Raw genomic sequence first — 8,412 nt, 5'->3', positions numbered from 1 at the left:
GCCCAATTCCAGGCACCGATTTTTGCCTCTTCAGGAGACAAAGACGTGGACCAGTTTTTCAGAATCTGATAATGCGATTAACATGAGAGTTGGGCGGAGTTTGGCAATATTTCTAAGATGGTGGAAGGAAATCTTGCAGAGGTGTTTGATATGAGCTTCGAAGGTGAGATGGGGGTCAAATCTTACACCAAGGTTGGTGACGGATGAGGAAAGGTGAATGTCATGTCCAGAGAAGGTGATGCTGATTATGGATGGATGGAGGATGGCTGAATCTGGTTTGGGGTGCCAACTAGAATTGCTTCAGTTTTGGAGCTGTTGAGATGTAGGAAGTTGTGATTCATCCACACCTTTATCTCCTCCAGACATATTGTGAGAGTGCAGAGGGCAGACGATGGAGATGAAGACGATGGGGTGGGGTTACAGAGGAGTGTGAGCCAGTTTTAATGTAAAGTTGTGTGTCATCAGCCTAACAATGGAAAGATATTCCATGGCGACTTATGACACGGCCGAGGGGGAGCATGTATAAGGTGAAAAGGATGGGGCCCAGGACTGACCCCCGAGGGACCCCACAGGTGACAGTGTGCATCTGGGAACATGCATTGCCAAAAGAGATGTATTCTGACCTGTCAGTGAGGTAGGAATGAAACCAGTTTAAGGCTGTGAGACTTTATAAACATCAGATTAGTCTAAACGGTGATATAGTGACGTGAAAAATGTGAGATATTCATATATATATGTAGCTAAACTCTGCTAGTTTTCTACCCGGAAGTATTTGTTAACAACAAGGCAATTCCCTCCGAAGGGACACTAACAACTCAAAGTACACGTCAAATAAAATTTCTCCAAACATGTTTTTTGTTATTTTAGGTAGTTATTATCAAGCTAGTGTATGTTCAAGTGTTCACTTCCCCCAATAAGTTGGTTTTAATTCGTTATTTGATTCTATAAACACAGTCTGACCATCTCGAGCTTTTATTTTGGTACTTCCGGTGACCGGCAGTGTGAATTTGCATATTAGCTGAATATTTAGTTTCACCCAGAACATTTAGATTTAACATTTAACATTTACATTTACATTTAGCATTTAGATTTAACATTTAGATTTAGATTTAATATTTAGATTTAACATTTAGATTTAAATTTAGATTTAGCATTTAGATTTAGATTTAGCATTTATATTTAACATTTAGATTTAAATTTAGCATTTAGATTTAGATTTAATATTTAGATTTAACATTTAGATTTAGATTTAATATTTAGATTTAACATTTAACATTTAGGTGCCACATTTAATATTTAGATTTAACTATTTAATATATTTCTAAGTTAACAAATATTGCTGTAAATGTGGTAAAAGGTGATGTTAAAAAATTCACAACACTTTTTTAAACATTGTTTGAAGCTAAATGTGGCAAAATGTTGATGTTATTTTCAGCGTGAGCCACTTTACAAACAGCATCCCATACGAAGGTGAACCGGCGTCTTCTGCCATCAGCAGGTCATTTGTGACCCTGACGAGGGCTGTTTCTGAACTGTGAGCAGACCGGAAACCAGACTGGAATTTTTCTTAGATGTTATTATTTTTTAGGTGATCCTGAAGGTGAGCAGAGACTAGTTTTTCCAGAACTTTGGAGAGGAATGGGAGATTTGAAATGGGTCTGTAATGAGCACAAACCTCTGGGTGTGTGGCCTGATAATGGCGGTTTTGAGGGTAACTGGGACATATCCGGTCTGGAGAGAGAGGTTTATTACTGCGGTAATAAGGGGGCTGATGACAGAGAGGTTATTTTTTTACTAAGATTGTGGGGAAGGGGTCCAGGACACAGGAAAAGCATTCACGTTTTGTGTTTTCTGTTGTCTATTCAATAGTGAAGACCTGCAGAAGCACATGGAAAGGGCTGAAAGACACTTACAGAAAGACTAAGAAACGAGAGAAGGAAAGGAGGAGAAGTGGAGCAAAAGGAGGGAAGGTTAAACCATGGAAATATGCCGACATCATGGCATTTATTGATGCATTTATGGAGGACCGTCCCACCTCCAGTAATATGGTTGAGGTTGGCAGAGATGGAACCAGCGAGAGCGAGAGCATGAACGAGAGTGAGAGTGAGAGCGAGAATGAGAGGGAGAGAGAGGATCCAGGGACCCCATTGTCCCCAGTCCAGCCTTCAGGAGGCAGAGCGCAGGGCCCAGACCAGGCGTCAGACCAGGCGTCAGGGAGAGCTCAGAGCCCAGTAGAAGATCCAATGGAAGGTACCTTGGGGAGTTGCAGAGCCAGAACCCCAAGGGCAGGTGGTGGGGAGCAAGGCGGCAGCCGTAATAGCGGCCGCAATTTAGAGCTTGAGAGTAGGCTCATCACAGCTTTGGATGCCATCAATAGTAGACCCGTTGCCCAGTGTCCTCCGGCCAGTGAGTGTCTGTTTTTCAAGAGCCTCCTGGAGGACTTTAGATTGTTGTCTGTACGCTGACGGCAGGATTTAAAGGTCCAGATGCAAAGGATGGTCTATGAGGCCAGGCTTCGGGAGGTCAACCCATGGAGTGGGGGCCACGAGGCGCAGCTGACAACACTGTGAGAGCTTATTTACCCTTGCAGTACTGTCAGCTGCCCCCTGTTCACCCTCCCTCACACGCACACACATGCACACACTCACTACAGATGTTATGTGTTTTTAATGGTTTTAATGAGGTGTTGTTCTCTCCCTCCCGTATACATACACAAAAAGATTTTTTTTAGAATTTCCACAGATATATTATGTGCACTGTGATGGTGAGGTACCATTCTCTTCCTCCCTATGTACGTGCACACACATTGTTTATACATTCTGTGCTGCTGTTTGACTGATGCTGAAGTGCTGAATCAGGCCTATTGCATTGTTGCATGGATGGCAGTCGCTTTTTGCAATTATTGTATGTCAAATGTTTTTATCAGCATTTGCTGAATTGTTCACTTAATTAAATAAATCTAATGTTTTTTTTTAAAACAATGCTTGGGTTTCTTCTCAAATTTACCATGTTAAGGCCCTGACACACCAAGCCGACGGTCGGCCGTCGACCAAAGTTGGGCGGTCGGTGAGCGTCTGTCGGCCTAGTTTTTGTGGTGTGTCCCGCACCGTCGGCACTTTGGCATTAGCGTTGGCGTCGGCGGCTTTTCGGCCGATTAAGCATGTTGAATCAGCGGCGGAGCTTGTCAGCGAGAGAGATTACTCTGATTGGCTGTTCAGGTTTTATCTCCTCGCCCCTGTAGTGAGTGAATCTGCCTGTAGTGAAACCGGGGCTAACCGGTGCTTCCTCCTCAGGCTAGCTGTGAGGCTAGCGGAGCGTTAGCCGCAGCATGACTGGAGGGAAGCACAGCCAGTTAGCCTCTGCTAGCTTCCCAGCTAGCCCCGGCTCTCCGTTAGAATCCTAACGGAGAGCCGGGGCTAGCTGGGAGTGGCTAGCGGAGAGTTAGCCGCAGCATGACTGGAGGGAAGCACAGCCAGTTAGCCTCCGCTAGTCTCTGAGCTAGCGGAGGCTAACTGGCTGTCTCTGAGCTAGCCCTGGCTCTCTAAGCATCAAGCCCTGGTTTATTCAGTTTAAAGTGGGAAGTAGCAGCGTGTTTATCGGGCAGCTGAGTGAAGTGGAGCCTGCGGAGTAAACACCGGGACCGTCTGGATGTAATAGTCCGTGGAGGTGCAGCGGTGCTCGGCTGCACAGATAGGAAACCAGTCGGCTGACAGGATGTACCACTCTCTCACTCTTCTCTCTCTCTCGCGCAGGCGCACAACATACATGCCACTTGGCCATCGGATGTGGTCCGTGTAGTGTGTTCAAATGCAACTGACACAGGGCGACATGAGGCGACATGAGGCGACATGAGGCGACGTAGACGACGCAACAGTTGGCTTTCGTTGCCGCTAGTTCTTTGATGTCGGTTTGATGTCGGTGTCCTTTATTGTGCACCTTTATTGCACCTTTATTGTGAATAGTAGTGCATCAACTGAATACCATTTTATTCAAACACAGTATTTCAATTTGATGCAAACACACACCTTTTGAGGTGCTCGCTGACCAAACTTTCACTTGATTAAAAAAACAGTGTTGTGGCATATTCAGAGCTTTATGCAGCATTCATTTATTATTTTATTTTCCAACGTTTCGGTTGGAAAATAAAATAATAAATGAATACAGCATAAAGCTCTGAGTATTCACAGTAGTCAGTAATGTTCTATCATATCATGTATTTCATTACTTAATGAAGTTATGGAAATCATGCTTTTTAATGTAGTTAAGAAAAAGACCCTTTTTGGGGGGCACACATCACACAGGCTACCAGGCAACAGTTCCCTCATTGGAAAAATAGGAAACATGCCTCTCTGACACTCTGTGTCAGAGAGGCAGGATGAAAGCTGAAGTGTTTGGGGCTACATTATCTGCTCAGATTCAACTAAATGCTTCAAAACTCATTGGACAATGCTTCACAGTGCAGTTGGACAATGACCTGAAGCATATTGCAAAAGCAACCAAAGACATTTTTAAGGCAAAGAAGTGGAATGTTCTGCAATGGCCAAGTCATATCATCTGACCTGAATCCAATTGAACATGCGTTTCTCTTGCTGAAGCCAAAACTGAGGGCAAAACCCCCAAAACACAAGCAGGAAGTGCAGACGGCTGCAGTAAAGGGCTGGCAGAGCATCACCAGGGAAGAAACCCAGCATCTGGTGATGCCTATGTGTCCAACACTTCAGGCAGTCATTGACTGTAAAGGATTTGCAACCAAGTATTAAAACTGACTGTTTAATTGATGATTATGTTAGTTTGTCCAAATACTTATGAGCCCTTAAAGTCGGGGGACTGTGTGAAGAAATGGTTGTAATTCCTACACGGTTCATACTACATTTTTGAAAAAAGCCTTAAATGAAAGCTGAGAGTCTGCACTTTAAGCAGGTATTCATTGTTTCATTTAAAACCCATTGTGGTGGTGTACAGAGCCAAAATGATGACAACTGTATCATTGTCCAAATAATTATGGACCTGACTGTATACCCATATATGTACCCTACCTCATGCATATTGTCTTGACATTTATGTGACGGCAGCGTATTTTCCCAGTGTTTAATGTCAGACCTATTTAGACTTTTTATTCTATTTTCATTGTCCAAACGTGAAAGTTTCTGTACTCAGGCAAATGCATGAAGTCACATTTCTGTGATAGCATCAAGGCAGAGACATATTTTCCCAGTCTTTAATGTAGGCCAATTTAGTAGTTCTGTTTTCATTGACCAAACGTGAAACTTTCTGTAGCCTACTCGTGTAAATGCTTGAACTGACATTTCTGTGATGGCAGCATAGCATCTACACATATTTTCCCAGTGTTTAATGTAGGCCAGTTTAGTAGTTCTGTTCTGTTTTCACTGACCAAATTTCTTTATTCATATAGCCTAGCTTTTGGGGCTGGGCAGCTGGCAACGGCGCTGTGCTCCAGCCAGTAAACTGCTTTGCAGCTCCTTTAAACGTTCGAATATATGACATCATGAGCCACTTGAGTGACTTGAGCTGCTAAAAATATTTTGGTCAGTGCCGCTGCTTGGGTGACCTTGGCTGCTTTGCAGCTTTTGCAGCTCTTGGTGTGCACGTACAGTGAGAAAGCCTTCTTCATGGCAGCTGAGCTGAAAACACTCTCTCTGAAGTGGAAAGCAAGGTCGAACTAAAGTTGTTCAATATTTTTTTTTCTCTCTTTTTCTTCAATATACAAAACAGTGTGATTTATCATATTACAGTAATACTACTGGTAATGCCAGACAGCATCAGTGATCTACCAGTAAACTTGATGTTAATGAAATTAATCAAACAATTTCCAATGGTAATTTTTCAATGATGTTTTTAATGAAAGACTGAACATTGAGGCTCTTTATCACTTTTTTTATGTACATTTTCTGCTTTTCAATTAAGACAACTTTGCATGTGAAGTTTGTTTGTGTCAGACTCTACACAATAGTGTTTTCATCATCTTATTCCCATCACTGTTATGTTAACAAATCGAGGCCCATATTCATCAAATTGTTAAAGTGACATTTTGGACTTGATTTGAAAATTTAGAATAAAAATTCTTCACATTTATCACTCACAAACTTAAGATTTAAGAGTTTTATGTGATGTAAAAATGCTCGAGAGCTAAGGAGGTGGTGTGGTTGGTGTAGATGGCGGGGAAACTGAAAACTGGAATATCGTCGACTGACAAATAAGTCGAAGAAAATGAGAAAAAAGGCAACAGCAACATGAACTCGGGAGAAGAAGAAACTGATAGTGAGTGAAGTGTATCAGCAACAGCAAGGCAGATAGAGGAATATAAAGTAATAAAACTTTCTCAGAGTGGTGCATCGTTTGGTGGGTGGAATCCAATTTATCTAACAAAACTGATTAACAAGTTGCTAGAGGATGTTAAAAACGCTATGATACTGCGAAATGGATCAGTCAATCAATTAATTTTATTAAGTCCAATATCACAAATCACAATTTGCCTCAGAGTGCTTTACAGCATACAACATCCCTCTGTCCTTTGTGCCCTCACAGTGAATAAGGAAAAACTCCCCCAAAAAAAACCTTTAACAGAAAAAAAAAATGGTAGAAACCTCAGGAAGAGCAACTGAGTACATTATTAGATGACAACAGCAATTAAGTAAAAGCACATTTAAAAAAGTGTGTTTTAAAGAGAGATTTAAAAGAGGACAGAGATGTGGCTCGCCTGATCTCGTCCGGCAGGTCGCTCCAGAGTGACGGGGCCCTGATAGCAAAGGCCCGGTCACCCTTGGCTTTCAATCTAGATCTTGGAATCTCTAATAGGGACCCACCGGAGGATCTCAGACTTTGCCTTGGCTCATATGGGACTAAGCAGTCTTTGATGTACTCAGGGGCCAGTCCCATCCGGGCCTTAAAAGTGATCATTAAAATCTTAAAATCAATTCTAAAACGCACAGGTAGCCAGTGTAATGAAGCTAAAATCGGGGTTATGTGTACTCTTTTGTTTGAATTTCGGGCAGCAGAATTTTGAATAAACTGGAGTCTGGAAAGATTATGTTTACTTAGGCAGGAGTAGAGTGAGTTACAGTAATCTAAACGGGACGCATGAATGACAATTTCCAGGTTCTTGGGAGAAAGAAAGGACTGGATTTTGGAGATTCTGCGTAGTTGGATGAGACAAGACTGGACAATTGTTTTAACATGCTGATTAAAGTTGAGATTACTATCAAAAATTATGCTAAGATTTCTGCAGCTAGGAGTGATACTGGTGAAGAATAAGCCAAGTTGTGGTGAGATGTGATTGTTTGTGGTGTCTGGGCCTATGATAATGACTTTGGATTTGTCTGGGTTCAATTGAAGGAAGTTATTAGACAGCCAGATTTGTACTTCATTTAGGGTTAGGGTGGAGAGTGTTCAGTTGATGGTTGATGGTAGGGTCAAAAGAGAAATAAAGCTGTGTGTCATCTGCGTATAAATGGAAACTAATATTGTGTCTGCGGATTATGTGTCCTAGTGGTAACATGTAGACTGAGAAGAGCAGCGGGCCAAGGACTGACCTCTGAGGTACTCCACAAGACAAAGATGCTGTGGAAGATCTGCAGTCACCAATAGCAACATTAAAAGTCCTATTTTGGAGATATGAGTAAAACCAGTCTAAAACTGTGCCAGAGATGCCAACCCACTTCTTGAGACGTTCCAATAAAATCAGGTGATCCACGGTATCAAAAGCTGCAGTGAGATCTAAAAGGATTAAAATAGATGAATGGCCAGAGTCAGCTGCTAAAAGAAGGTCGTTGAGCACTTTGAGGAGCGTAGTCTCTGTGCTATGGGCCGCTCTAAAGCCAGACTGGAATTTTTCAAACAGGCCATTTCTGGTCATAAATTAAATTACCTGTTCTGCAACAATTTTTTCTAAAACCTTGGCCAGAAATGGAAGTTTGGAAATGGGACGAAAGTTGTTCAGGATGGTGAGGTCTAATGAGGGTTTTTTGAAAAGTGGTTGTACTAATGCAGTCTTGAAGTGGTCGGGAACTATACCTGATGAGAGGGAAGAGTTAATTATAGTTAAAATAAAAGGACAAACTAAATGCAGGACTTCTTTAAGGAAGCAGGTGGGGATGATATCAAGAGGACAGGATGTGGACTTCATGTTAGAGATGGTTTTGCCAAGATGTTCTACTGAGACAGGGTGAAATAAATTTAAAGAGCACGACAGATTAATAGGTAGATCGAGTGTTACAAGAGGCAGTTGGGCGATTTGATTTCTTATTGTACTGACTTTGTTAGAAAAGAAAGATTAAAAACTCCTCACGTCTCTGTAGACGATTCAATCACAATGGGAGGGGCATCTGTAGTGCGGCTGATATTAAAAAGCACTCTGGTGTTATGCTGGTTTTTCTCAATAATATCTGTAAAATA

The sequence above is a fragment of the Epinephelus lanceolatus genome, chromosome 2, assembly GCF_041903045.1.
Source record: "Epinephelus lanceolatus isolate andai-2023 chromosome 2, ASM4190304v1, whole genome shotgun sequence".
NCBI lineage: Eukaryota > Metazoa > Chordata > Actinopteri > Perciformes > Serranidae > Epinephelus > Epinephelus lanceolatus.
Note: the sequence above shows the minus strand (reverse complement) of the source record.